Here is a 13,899-nt window from a genome sequence, read left to right as displayed (position 1 = left end):
GTAGATCAAATAAGTATTTTTAAGCCATCAATACAGCTTACTACTTTTTGAAATATTGTCAATCACTGTAGAGGATGAATCTGAAGAAAAATCATCAATGTCAACGAAATAGCCAGAGGTAGTCTCTGCAAACACAGGAGCCGGTGTATTCTGATCCACCGCACGTGGAGGCTCTTGATAGACAACGTCATTAGTCGTGGAAGTGTTCATGTAAAATACAGCCAAATCTTGAAGCGGGGCGGTCACCGAAGATGTGACCGGAACCAACAAAAGTTCATTTTCTGCCCTCCCCATGGTTGAGGAAGTGTCTGGAACAGCAGTCGACATAGTTGCATAGTTAGTTGTTGTGATGTTCATCCTACTATGTAGATGGATGTCCTGTTGGGTAGTGAGAGGGGATCAGGAACCACCCAAGGGACCTCCTGGTCTACTGTGAAGGATCGGCCACATGGTGTAATTTGATGTCATCAATGGAGATTAATCTGTTCGATTTAGAACCAGACAGTGGTGGTAAGATGACAGTCCTGGTACCTTGTATTCCCAAGACTGGTACAGGTGCTCTGTAAGATGGACCGAACTCCTTTTTCACAGTTATCTTCTCACGAACCAGATCCCCAACGTTAGGAATCCAGCCAGTCGAAGTTTTCGCCAATTCCCTTATTCCTAAAGTCGCAGCAGTTGCAGATGATTTATCATCACAAAATTGTTGAAGCTCCTGTAAAACAGTGAGACGTTCTTTTATGTCAAATAGTGTTTCTGTTGCCACCATACAAGGGGCATCAAGATCTGGGACATACATAGGTACCCCAAAGAGAACCTCATAGGGAGAGCGTCCCCCCAAGGACCGTCTTGGAAGATTATTCAGTGCTCTCTGGACTCCATATAGGTGGTGTAACCAACTGCGGCCTGAACTTAATACTCAAACTGTTAAGGACTGCTTTAGATCATGATTCCGCCTCTCCACGACCGAATTTCCCACGAGATGGTATGGTGAGGAGTAATGGAGTTCAACACCCATCGTCCCCATGGTGTCCCTGAATGCCTTAGAGGCAAATGCAGGGCCCTGGTCCGAATGGAATGCTGCAACCGCATATGTACCGATAAAGATCAGCAAATCTTTTATAACAGTCCGGGGGTCAGCCGACCACTGGGGCCATACCCACAGGAATCTAGAACAGGAATCCACAGCCACTAAAATGTATTTGTATGCACCATCAGGCTGTAAGGGACCACAATGGTCTAGGTACACACACTGAAGTGGCTTGTCTGACACTAAGAGGGATGTCTGTGGAGGGAGTTTGATATTAGAGCCCTTAATCTGCTGGCAAATGTCACAGCAAAGGTAATACTGCTTAGTTCGTCTGCATAGACCAGGCCACCAGTATCGTTGCTGTAGAATTGTTATCGTGGCCTGCATACCAGCATGTGCAGAAGCGACACCCTCATGTGCGGTTGTAATCAGCTCTAATCTCTCGTCTTCATTGGGGATCACTCGATCTCCAACCCCAGGAATCGTTGTATAAGCAACATTCTGTGCACTGATATGGTAAGTATAGTTTGTAGGGTATCCTTTCGGAAGGGTCTTGGCTGCAGCCGAAGCTTTAACAGCAATCAGTATTTCATTATCCAATCTCGTCCGAGAACGAGTCACTGCAGCCACAGAAGCCGTAGCTATTGACGCTTTGGCCGCCTCATCAGCCAACGTATTACCGGCAACGTGTATTCCTACACGTTGGTGTCCTAACGTATGAACTACATGGACACATGGTAGCTTATCCTTTAGATCAGCCACCCTTCCCCGCAATATTCTGTGTTTAATGGTGTTCCCTTTAGAATCCCTAAACCCGTTCAGCTTCCAATGATTTAGATATTCATTGTATGACTGGACGCAGTAATATGAATCACAGAGTATCAAAGTCTGGCTTCCTGTCTCAGTATGTTCGAGCACTAGAATAAGAGCTTTAGGCTCAGCCAACTGGGCTGTGCAGTCCCCTAAGGTCTGCGTGTAGGTGGAAAACTCCATCTTTCATCACTCCGCACACGGCTGCGCAAGCTGCCGAGTATTGATGTTTAGTACCAACAGCCGGTTGTGCTGATCCATCAGTATAAATGATAGTATAATAACTGTCTAGTAGCAAGATATTTAGAGGAGCGGGGTACTCCTGTTCATACTGGAGAAATTCTTGTGTTTGAAGTCTTGGATCGACTACATAATCGACATCAGTGGCGGTCAGAGACGTTGCCCACTGAATCCAGCGTGGATGTAATGCCTTAGCGTTCGGAACGCTCGCTTTAGTGACAGCCTCTAAGGCCGGCACCGGGGAGACAACAATAATGCGTTTCCCCTGGGCAAGTGGCCTCTCTTTTATGACGGCCATCTGAACTGCTGTCAGAATCTTTTCTGTAGGTGCAAAACGTTGTTCAGCATTTGAATATAAATGTGATTTATATGCTATAGGCATTGTGTCATCCTCATTAAAGGTGACATAAGTAAATCCAAGGGCACCAGCAATTATTCTGATGACCAAATTTGTTTTATTGTCACGTGTGTGTAAATGTTTAGCTTTTAACATGTCCCGTTGCATGTCCCTAAGGATGTGTGTGTGTTCAATCGTCCATCGTCTGCTAGAAAAATTGGGCTGAATTAAGTCATAAAGTGGCTTGATGCGTTCTGCATAATCTGGAATGTATGTTCTGCCAAAATTGAAGAAACCCAGTAATGACTGTAATTTCTTAAGTGTGTTTGGAGGCTGTAGTTGAGCACACTTTTCTAGAAAGTGAGGGCCAGGCTCTTCCCTTCGTTTGATAGCTCACATCCCAGGAACAATATACTAAGAAAGGCTATCTTGCTTTTCTTAAAATTAAATTTATAACCGAGGTCTGCAAATCTCAAAATAATCCGATCGACCCTCACAAGATGAATGTCGAGGGCGTCGTCTGTGAGATATATGTCATCCACATAGGACAATGCCTCGGAATCAATCTCATGCAATATTGATGTTACACGGGCTGAAAACAGGCCTGGGTATTTTTATAGCCTTGAGGTAAATGACAAAAGCGTTTTTGAGAGCCAAATGAATATGCACCTAGGTCCCTACTTTCATGTTCAAAATTCTGGCAGAAAAATCCATTAGATATATCTAATGTAGTTTTATATTTTTTACGCACTTTATTGTTTATCAGTGCTGTGCTGTGTGAATTTTGTATAGCTTATGTGCGTGTATGACTATTTAAGTGCCTATAATCAACTACTATTCTATATGAATGATCTGGCTTTGCAACGGGGAATAATGGATTATTCATGGCAGACGTACAGGGCTCAATTAATCCCTGGTACTCAAGTTGTGATAGGATCTCCTTTACCGGAGCTTTCGCTTCATGTTTAACAGGGTATTGTGGCTGCGGTTGGGATGTAGACCTAACGGGAATAATATGACAAGGAGACTCCTTGTCCCAACCTACATGATTGTGGTATACTGCAGGTGCCTGCGCTAAAGCCCATTCAGCAGCATAGGCTTCTTTTGCTGCTTCCGGGAACAAGATCGGAGAAAGAAGGCAAAATGACATCTTCCCCATGCGGGAACTTGCAGACGTGTTCAGGTGGCCAGTCTCTCTCGGACAATAGGATATCACTAGTAAGTTCATCCAAAATATTACACTAATAGTGCGTTTCACATCTCCCTCTATCTGAATGGTTAAATCATAAACCCTATCGGGGGAAGAACGCGGCCATCCGCTATTTCAACTGCGATGTAATCGCTAGTTGCTGTCGCATCCAGATGATCTTTCAGACTCTGGCGACATATCGTGACCTCTGACGTGCTGTCTAACAGAGTCACTGCCCACCTCTTGTTCCTCAACAGCGTTTTCAATACTACTGGCATTTTTAACTGTCAGTGCTGCCACCTTCTTCTTTTTAAACTGTGGCTTTTGCTGAGGAGTCTTTTCTTCTTTGTTAATGGTAGACTGTGGTGAGTCTTTCTTTTCTTTCACATATTCCGGACGTCGATCTTGAAGGCCCCCTCTCTCGCTACGTCTATCCGGTGCGTCCTGAAAGGAACGAGAGGGACGTGAATCAGTATATCTGTCTGGAGTTCTAATGTGCTCCCTATTTCTGAGATTATACCTCCTTTCGGAGTTCTCCGGTGTGGAGAATCCGCTCTCCTATTTCTTTGAAATCTTTTTGTTTGTCCCAGCGCTTCTTAGAGCCCTCCTGTGCCTGCTTCATACCCTCCTTATGGGCGGTACTTTGTAACTCCAATTTTTTAGGTTTGGCTCCCAAACTATCCCGTCCTATACTAGTATAGAAATTATTTTCGGTAGCTGTCTCTCCTGTTCCTGGTTTGGAGTTTCCCGGAGACGCTGGTGAATTGCCAGTGCTACCGCTTCCTCTTTAATATTACTCAGTATTATTGAGGATATGGCGTCAAAGTTACGCATTAATTTCATCCCCAGATCCAGGGCTGGTGCAGCCCAATGTTCATTTTGTATTTGTTTTAACACTTCTGGTAAATTGGCAAGTGTCAGGGTACCATGTGTGGTAGTATAAATGGCAGCGAAGACTGAACCCCATGTGGCACAGTCATCCACCGAGGGAACCATCCCAAACGGCAGGCACATAGGGCCTGATTCTAACTTTGGAGGACGGTGTTAAACCGTCCCAAAAGTGGCGGATTTACCACCTACCGTATTACGAGTCCATTATATCCAATGGAACTCGTAATACGGTAGGTGGTATATCCGCCACTTTTGGGACGGTTTAACACCGTCCTCCAAAGTTAGAATCAGGCCCATAGTGAGCAATCTATGTTTTTCCTGTGGTCCCATATAGGGAAACACAGCTTTCAGCTGATTAGTTTTCTGGGCTATCCAGAACGGTATATTTTTTCCCGTTCCGTGGGCACTTTACCCATAATAGTATTGTGAGAAAACAGGGCTGATTGCAGAGGCCCCATAACTTTTTGCCCCCATTTTCCACTTTTTGCTGGTGTTTTCCTGACTTTAAAGGTGCCCTGGGTACTGCTAACCAGTCCCAGGGCCTGTGCTCTGTGTAAAATGGATATGCAAATTAGGCTAATTATAATTGGCTAAGTTAACCTACCTATAAGTCCCCAGTATATGGTAGGGCATGTAGGTTTAGGGACCACAGCATAGGTGGTGCACACCTAGGTGCATTGCTGAGGTGCCCAGTGTCATTTTAAAAGCAAGCCTGCCTTGCTGGCTGCTTTTAAATTAAAGTTATATGCAAATTCGACTTTGGAATTAAAGGTACTTCCAAAGTCTTAAACTACCTTATTTTTACATATAAGTCACCCCTAAGGTGTGCCCTATGTGCCCCTAGGGCTGGGTGCCATGTAACTATAAGCAGGGACTTTATAAAAATAGATTTATAAGCCCTGGTGAGGTAAAAACAGCCACATTTGTTTTTCCCTCATTGAAGTAAATGGCCTTCATAGGCTAGAATGGGCAGACTTTATTTTAAATTTTAAAGTCTCCTTAAATGTTACATACCAAGAATTTGGTATCAAATTGATTGTTGTAATAAATCCCACAACTTCCAGTTGTTGGATTTAATATAACTTGTCCAGGTAAAAAGTTTAGACTTTACCTAAAAAGTTGCCAATTTCAGCTCTGCATTGTTTTTGCTGCTGTGCTCTGATTGGCCAGCCTGCAGCAGCTTCTGCCAGGCTGCCTTGATGAGGTGTGAAGTGGCCTAGCTTCACACAAAGGAATGTGCTTGGGGGAGAGAATTTCCCCTCAGCAGATGGTGAGGCAGGAAGGGGGAGGGCTGCCAAACTGGTCTTCAAAGGCAGAGAAGGACATCTGGAGCACCCAGCAACACCCCCACATCCTGCAACCCCAGACAGCTAGGTGCCCCCTTGATTAGATTAGGAGAGGGCAGGAGAGGGGTGTGTTTATGATTTTTAGCCACACCAGTGGGTGGGCTCAGCCAGATGTAACCTCCAAAAATCAGATTCAGCCATGTTGGATTTTTAGAGACTGTTGCCTTTTGGGATGGATTTTTGCCACACTTCCCAGGAAGTGGTCATCACAGGGGGACGACCCTGTACCTGATTGGAGAACCAGGGCCCCCCTGCTTTTCACCCAGGAGCAAGAATAAAACTGGCAGACCTGCCCCCACACCTCAGATCCCCTCCAGAATTCAACAAGAAAGGAACTAAAGAAGAAGAAGGACTGCCCTGCTGGACCCCTGGCCTGCACCTGGACCCTGCACTCAGAAGGACTGCACCAGCTGCACACTTGGGCTTCACCACAAGAAGGACTTTGCCTGGCTTCAACTGGTTCAAGGAGGGACTCCCTGTTTGCTACAGGTGAAAAATTGCTAAACCAGAGTCCCCTGCACCAACTCCTGAAGAAAGCGACCAGCTGACCACTGTCCAGTGGCCAAAAAGGAGTTTGCGCCAGGTGCATTCTGGGAGTTGAAGTCCGCACCCCCAAGGACCATCACAGAACTTCTGGACCCTTGGGGTGAGCTGTGGACCCCAAAAGAACCTTAAAAGAACATCTGGGTGAAGCCCCAGAAGTTTGGAAAAGATTTGAGAATTTTTGGAAAAAAGCTCCAGAGAGGGACCGACCCGCCGCGGAAATTCTAGCTGGCTTGCCTCAACCGCGACCCGGCCTGACTTCGTGGTTCGTCCCGGTAAAGAAAAACATCCAAAAAAGAGACTAAGTCCGAACGTAAAAAGTTGACCGGGACCTCCCAGCCATCGTATCCGAGAAGGGCTCCATGGACGTCGGATCAAGATCCAGGTTTACCCCGGTCGAAGGATTTTCATCTCGAAAAAACGACTAAGTCCGAAGATAAAAGTCTCCACCGAGGAAACCCACATCGCGTATCCGGACAAGGGCTCCAGGAGGTCGGATTCAACTGGCAGGTTCGTCCCGGTGAAGAAAAACTTCAAAATAAAGACTAAGTCAAAAGGTAACTTTTTAACCGAGGCCTCCCGCGACCTGTAGCCGAGCAGGGCTCCATCGCGGTCGGCCTGAAAGTTTGACTTTGCCCCGGTCGAGGTGCAACCAGATGACCCGATTGGCGCTTTTTGTTTCTAAGCGCTAGAAAAGTAATAATTCTTTAAAAATTCATATCCCCGGTTCCCCTGAACCGATTTTAATCGTTTTTGTGTCATTTTAAAGATAAAAATATAAACTATTTTTATAAATTGGTTTTGGATTTTTAAACTGTTTCCTGTGTTTTATTTAATTACTGTTTTGTGATATTTGAATGCTTTACACTTTGTCTCCTAAGTTAAGCCTTGACGCTCGTTGCCAAGCTACCAAGGGTTGAGCTGGGATTAATTTACTGAGACCTAACTGTACCTATGGGGAGGTTAGTGGCTTGTTGCTAGGTGTAGGTACCTACCTGCCCTACCAATAACCCATTTTCCAACAAGTATACACTGTTTGTGGATTAATCCCAGTAGCCAATTGATAACCACCACCTACTGGCGGTGCTGGACGCGCTGGTGTTGTGTTCAATGTTTGCATTACGAACTGAACCAATCGTCTGTATAATGCCACTAATTCATTATATAAAACTTGTAAATCTGCTATCGGCATATTCTGTATGCCTGGGTGAGATGTATATGTGGCAAACATAGGCCAGGTAGGTCCCTCATTACTTAAGGGACCTAACCTCACTCTTTGTAATACATTTGGTAGGGCGCCTTCAAACCAGTTCTGATGCTCTTGATATGTGAGCGATATTTCATGATACTGGTATGCTTCGTACCGTACAGGTACGTTCGCAACTTCATATGTGTGAAATGTGTGCGTTCTTTGGTCAACCTCAGGAAAGGTGACCCAGCAGTAAAACGTTTCTGTTTGGTATGCTTCAGTTGCTACTATTATCAGAGTAACATCCCCGCCCTCGTCTGTAAGGCCAGGCGCTAATAAATGTTGCGTTAGTGCATGTCTAGAATTTGCAGAAATGTCTATGGTATTAGCCATAGTTGCTTAGAGAAAACGGAACACCAGATAGGGGAAGTCTTTTCCTTTTTATGAGTTCGAGCTCGAACAACCTACAGCTTAATTAGGTGTTACCTGTTCAGCTGAGGAGGAATCTCCCAAAGACATCGGACGTCTCCGTATAACGGTACTTAGGGTACCCGTTGTCTGTGAGACAGTGATAGTCAGGGTATCCGTAAATTAGTGCCTAAACACCATCGTTGGTGGCGCCATGTCGTAGTTTGGACTCTTGCTCTGAGCAAGACTGCTGGTTTAAGGATGACAGTACTTTTGTTTGTAGGCGACTGCGTCTTTCCTACAACAAGTCGCAACTGTTATCCCAACCTTACCGGCTCACTAGCAGCACCTCACCAGAAACACAATAGTAAAAGGTGATTTATGGCAGCCGTTTACGCATAAACTCAAAAATAAGACATCTCAGGGAGTGTCGTGGTTAAACGGAGATTACCCTTTTCTCACAGATATATTATGTCTCATACAAACACAGGCAATGACACAGATGCAGTAAAGTTATAATAGTTTTTTATTTAACATAACTGCAATTTACGATAAGTTGCATGGACTGCAATGATTAGGATAATGAATATAGCAAGTAACAGTATTGTGAAGACAAGAGTCATTGTTAAGAAGACCCCCACCATTTTGCAATACATAGAAAAGATATATCAGATGTAAGATACCCTACTATCCTAAGAAAAAGGCCTAACCTCCTACCTAAAGAAGAGCTGGGTTCGTTAAACCTATTCTGCCAATGCTGTGTCCATGAGAGGAGCCCCCAACCCTCGTTACCTTGGAATGAGGTCGCTATCTCAGACTCCGCAGGGACACGAAGACTGGGTCAGCGTCAAGACGACTGCAGCACCGGTATCAGCGATGGTGGTGATGCCCTCTGGTCGGAATCCCTCTGATTATCTGTCTAAAGTGTGATGTATTTATACAGATCTACAAGGTCCCCTGACGTAGGTGTATTCCTAAACAATAGATAACAGGCATGCTTGGGACGGCAATTAATATCAACAATCCCTCGAAAGTATAGAGAGGGAAAATCCCTAAGTGTGAACACCTACTGTTTGTTTGCCTTTGGTGCTTGATCTTGACGCCTTGGCACGGTGACACTGATAATGTAACTCATAACAAGTGGCCTAACTATAAACAAGGCAGCCATCTTAGAATAAATAAATAATTAAATGGGCTAAGACGGAGCAAGCTAAGTAGGTTAAAAGTCACTAGATGACGGGGGCACGAGTCTACAAGCCAGAGGCTAAGCTAACACCTGCTATCCCATTAAAACGAACTAGGATTCACTACAGTAGGATTTCACATTCAAAAGAGACTTTACTTTGAAGTAGGCCTACTTCAAAGGAGAAATTGGGTATAAGAAGGGCACCCAAAACCTGGAAACCAAGAGGAACTTCTGCCTGGAGAAGAGCTGAAGAGCTGAGGAAGAAGAGCTGCCCTGCCTGTGACTGTGCTTTGTGGAGCTATCCGGCAGTTGCTGCTTTTGCCAGAGTAAGACTGGACTTTGTGTGCCTTCCATCTTGAGAAGAGCTCTCCAAGGGCTTGATTTAGAACTTGCATTCTGTTGTTTGAAGTCTCAGGGACAGCAAAGACTTCTCTCTGCCAGCACCTGGAGTCTCTGGAGAGACTCCTACTCTGCCCTGTGGTGCCCATCCAGTTCAGGGGACCCTGAAAGAAGAATGTGGCAGCCTAAGAGGAGGAAATCTACGCACAGAGAACCGTGCGGGGAATAGATGGACACGACTCCGATCACCAGCTGAAGAAACGACGCGCCGCTGGGTCCACGGCTGAAAATCGACACTCGCCGGAAACGCAACTGAAGAATCGACGCATGGAGATGGAGAAACGGCACGTAGCATCGCTGACGGAGGCGGGAAGATCGCAACCCTCGCTGCGTGGTTTTCAGATCATCGTGCGGCTGGATTTCCGATGCAAACACCGCTGGGCGTGTAAAAACAACGCAAGGCCTGCCCGGACCCAAGAGTGCTGATGGGATCGAAGCATCGCTTTCCTGCGGAGAGAAGAAACGATGCGCCTCGACCCGTCAAAAGGAGAAACAATGCAAGGTCTCGCTCGTAAGTGAAATCGACGCATCGCAAGCCCTTTTTGACTCCTGTGCAGGGTTATTCTTGACGCACCCAAGGTACATTTTCACGCTAACAAGTTACAGTGTGTGTTGGTACAAATACTTTACACCTAGCACTGTGAAGTTAAGCCTACTGCTCGTGCCAAACTACCAAGGGCGGTAAGCAGGAGTTAGCTGATGGTGATTCTCTTTTACCCTGACTAGAGTGAGTGTCCTTGCTTGGACGGGGGGTAATCTGACTGCCAACCAAAGATCCTATTTCTAACACTGAGGAAAAAAGAGAATGTTGTTGTGGATAGTTATAGTCATCTTTATTTGGTTATACAAATACAACCATGGTGCAATTATGCCAGAGAATAGCACATTTCAGAAAAGTCCCAAACCCAGAACAAACTAGTTCATCAGACACCATACGCAAGTAAAGATAAGTTGGGTGGCATTGCAAAATCCCCTTGCTCTTCAATATGGGCAATGAAAACCACAGTCTAAAAGGAGCATAAATCTCACAAAAGAGTGTAAAATAGAGCAGAGTCTGAGGAGAAACACCATCACACAGGCAGATAAGAATGCTCTTTGGATCATACTGGCCAGGCGAAAAGCACAAATTACATCTGATTGAGGCAAAACGAAATTGGGTAATAAGCACCAATTTCCACACATTTTTAAATGCCAATAAATAAGACTCGGGCCCCAATAACGGTTTCATGAGTTCAATAGATTCCCTTTTAGCAGTCATAAGTTTCTTAAATTCCTCCTAAACTCAGCACTTATCAGATCACCTTAGCCATTGTGGGAGTTAAAAATCTCCGGATGACCCAACAGCAAAGCAGCTCATTTAATATTTTGTAACCAAGGAATGGCCAGCCCAGAGTTTCAGGACAAACAGTCACGAATCACCTCCCTATTTAGGACGGCACACTCATTGGTCCAGACAGAGATCCACAAAAGAAGTGGATCAATCTTAATTCTATTTTCTACAAACCCCAAGTCCAATTCCTCATGCAGACAAAACCCAGGGGTGGTCCAGCACCTAGAAACCTCCTACAAAAATTATTCTCTTCTTTTTGAGCCACCATACTACTGCAATACCCTGAATTTGAGTCTGTGTACAATAAAACCAGAATGCACTTATGTCTCTGCAACTTGAGTAGGGGTGAAATAGACCTATTCCCAACCCTGGATGAAAAATCTAAAGTGGCAACCATTGCAGCATTAAAAGTGATTTAGCATCAAAGGTCAACCCATGGTACGGGAAATTATGCACACTGCTAATCAATTGATCCTTTACAGACACAACCTCTAGTTTGCTCTGAGGCTTTCCACAAACCATATAGTGCATTTTGCTAATGTTCACATCCAAATCTAGGTTGGTCATAAACGCCACAAAAGGATTTACCACAAGTTGTAATCCATTCATAGTGCGGGCCAACAACAAAGGTATCATCTGAATAGATAAAAGGACGGCACACTCTTCCCATTACTTTTGGGAACATCCTTACATCTACCCACTAGGAAGTCATGTAAACCATTAGTCTATAAGAGAAATAGCATAGGGGCAAGAACACAGCCCTACCTCACCCCTCTGTGGAGGGTGAAGGGGTCTGTGCATTCACCTTTTACCCCATATCTCAAAGAGGAATTAGTACCAGAGTGAAGCTTTTGCAACAGCTCAACAATTGGGCTTGACAACCCCCATCTTAGATACCAAGCCCCACAACTAGCACTGATCTACCCTCTTAAAAGCACAGCTGAGGTCCATAAATGCCAGCTAAAGAGTACCGTTTTTGTGAACGTATATTTGCTGATCAGCAATAACAGATTTAAACACTGTTCCTTCGTCCTCAACCCTTTCCTGAACCTATACTGCACCGACTCAAAAGATCTTGTTCCTCCACCTAGGTCTGAATACGCCACAAAACAATGAGGTCTAAAATTTTCACCAAAGAATCGAACAGTGACATAGGGCGATAGCACGTGGGATCGCTATGGTTCCCCTTTTTAAACACCAGGAATACGGGCCGTTGGTCTCAGGGTTCAAATGTATGCGTCACCAGCCTCCTGACTGGGATGCTGGGGAAAGTAGTACAGAGCTTCGAGGCCTTCCCTGCTCTGTACTGCTGTCAGCACACGTGGATAGTTGTGTAATAATCCTAGAATTGTTTGTCTATTTAATGGATTATTTCTATTTTCAACGTAGTCCATAATCTCAAGAACTCTCAAGGTGTTAGGAGAGGCATTACATCTATTAACCTGCTGTTAAGAATTACTGATGAAACAACACGAGTGAATAATCTACTTTTCCACAGAGAGTTTAGGTCTGGTAAATACAGGGGCAAGTGAGTTTAATGGAGCTTGCATTTCTTCTACAGGTAAGGGATGGGAAATGGGAAATACATGTGCATCCTGACTGGTTATAATTGTGGATGTTTTTCCTCTACCTCTGCTAAATCGGGTAAGAAAATGGTCAACAATCTGAGAAAATTTTAATCTTCAAGACTTTTTTTTAGTAATTCTGTGATTTACTTTTTTCCTTTTCCTCCCATTGCTCTTTTCTTTTACCTAAGTGCTAAAGACTTTTCTCGATACAACTTCCGTGGAACAACCTGTTTCAAAATTTACATAATTTAAACAACCTACTGGCAATCAGGAATCACCACAAAATCTTTCTATTCTAAACTCTGACCTATTTATCCAAGTCACCTCTTGCCCTCTTCCCTGGACCTAGAAAGGGCTCAGTTATGCAGTTTTCAGCGATATAAAATGCTTAAATAAGTAAATAAATAAATTCCATCTGCTCACAAACTTACCGGAATTTTTAAAGCGTGAACATATTAACCCCTTCGCTGCCAGGCCTTTTCCCCCTCCTGTGCCAGGCCTTTTTTTGCCTATTCGGGGCAGTTCGCGCTTAGGCCCTCATAACTTTTTGTCCACATAAGCTAACCAAGCCAAATTTGCGTCCTTTTTTTCCAACATCCTAGGGATTCTAAAGGTACCCAGACTTTGTGGGTTCCCCTGAAGGAGGCCAAGAAATTGGCCAAAATACAGTGAAATTTTCGTTTTTTTCAAAAAAATTGGAAAAAGTGGCTGCAGAAGGAGGCTTGTGGTTTTTCCCCTGAAAATGGCATCAACAAAGGGTTTGTGGTGCTAAACTCAGCATCTTCCCAGCTTTCAGGAACAGGCAGACTTGAATCAGAAAACCCAATTTTTCAACACAATTGTGGCATTTTACTGGGGCATACCCCATTTGTGCAATTTTTTGTGCTTTCAGCCTCCTTCCAGTCAGTGACAGGAATGGTCATGAAACCAATGCTGGATCCCAGAAACCTAAACATTTCTGAAAAGTAGACAAAATTCTGAATTCAGCAAGGGGTCATTTGTGTAGATCCTACAAGGGTTTCCTACAGAAAATAACAGCTGAAAAAGAAAAATATTGAAATTGAGGTGAAAAAAACATAAATTTTTCTCTACGTTTTACTCTGTAACTTTTCCCTGCAATGTCAGATTATCGAAAGCAATATACCGTTACGTCTGCTGGACTCCTCTGGTTGCGGGGATATATAGGGTTTGTAGGTTCATCAAGAACCCGAGGAACCCAGAGCCAATAAATGAGCTGCACCCTGCAGTGCGTTTTCATTCTATACCGGGTATACAGCAATTCATTTGCTGAAATATAAGGAGTAAAAAATTGCTATCAAGAAAACCTTTGCATTTCCAAAAAGGGCACAAGATAAGGTGTTGAGGAGCAGTGGTTATTTGCACATCTCTGAATTCCGGGGTGACCATAGTAGCACGTGAATTACAGGGAATTT

Source organism: Pleurodeles waltl, chromosome 2_2, assembly GCF_031143425.1.
Source record: "Pleurodeles waltl isolate 20211129_DDA chromosome 2_2, aPleWal1.hap1.20221129, whole genome shotgun sequence".
Classification (NCBI taxonomy): Eukaryota; Metazoa; Chordata; class Amphibia; order Caudata; family Salamandridae; genus Pleurodeles; species Pleurodeles waltl.
The sequence above is the reverse complement of the archived record's forward strand: the minus strand, read 5'-3'. Positions refer to the sequence as shown.